The following is a 1,317-nucleotide window of genomic DNA, read 5'->3' on the forward strand; positions in this document are numbered from 1 at the left end:
CACTGTTACTTGGATTTTGGATGCTTCTCACCTGGTCTGCTGTTTACAGCTCTTGGTAGATATGGCTTTCTCCACAGGTCAAGCAGAGGGGCGAAGATGACACACCGCCTCACCGGGTCGAGCGCTGCCCTATCCTCACTACCCGTAGGGCGATCGAATACTGGACAGGGGCGCCCCTTTGTAGAGACCACGAGGCGGCGGAACTCTTTCGCCTCTGACTCTGCGACAGGGGCAGACACAGGTAAGTTTCCAATACAATCATCAATGTCGTACTCACACTCGCTGACAGCTCTTAATCTGCGTCCCTTCACACTCCAAACAGCACACTGCTTATAGTAGCTGGTAATTCCTGAGGTCGTTAGCCTCTCCGTCCTCTGCTCAGTGAAAAATGGATGATGCGGGGTTTCGTCTGACAAGACACACAGTAACCCACAGCAAATACACAGCACCACTTCAACGTGAAAAGTTTACTAATTACAAAGACTCACTCACCACACTATCAGTGTACACAACAAGGGACGCCCGGCGTCCTCCCTTCGCTTGGGCTGGATAAGGGCGATGGAAAACGACCTGAATAGTAGTTCGTTGCTGTGGCTGCTTGGATGGACGCTTCTGCAGCTCACCCACCACGCTGTTTCAGGGGTAGGGCCGCCCTCCTTCTCCTGGAGGTATCCAACAATTGCACAGGTTAGCTTTTACAAGTTGCTCAACACAAGGGTTGATACTCACAGCGATTTGCCTTTGTTTACGTTGCAAAACAAAGTCTGTTTCCTTCCTGCTTTACTCCTTTAATACTTTAAATGTGCCACTTAGACCAATGTTTCTTCTACCCATAGGGTTCTCCTTTAACTCCAGCGTTTTCACCGCAGACTGCAACCAAGAGAGAGAAAGAAAAATGCAGACAGCCACCAATGTCCATCAACGAGCACAGCTCCGCTCCTCAGCACACACTAAACTCCTCCAAAAAGCACACGGGGTGCTCCTTTAAGAGATCCACAGCTTGCCCTTCTTTCGCCTCCTGTGGCTCCGTCTTCTTTCCGCGCGCTCCTAGCGCAGCCCGGATCAACAGAGCCTTCGGGCTCTTCAAAGTGTGCGTGTCTTTTTCCTGCCTTCGGCAAAGGAGCTCTCCCTGTGTCAATCGCTTCCCCTTTTGTGTTCCTGCAGAGCTATTTAAGTGCTTCATTCTCCCACAGCCTCCAATCACACTTTACTTAATTAATTCATTGCACTTGTGGCGAATTTGGCTTCGTTTGTTGCTATGGAGAGTCAGGAAGTAAACCGGTGCATTAAAAAAATCTGCCCGGGCGGAACCTCTCC

This window comes from Paramisgurnus dabryanus, chromosome 18 (genome assembly GCF_030506205.2).
Source record: "Paramisgurnus dabryanus chromosome 18, PD_genome_1.1, whole genome shotgun sequence".
Lineage (NCBI taxonomy): Eukaryota > Metazoa > Chordata > Actinopteri > Cypriniformes > Cobitidae > Paramisgurnus > Paramisgurnus dabryanus.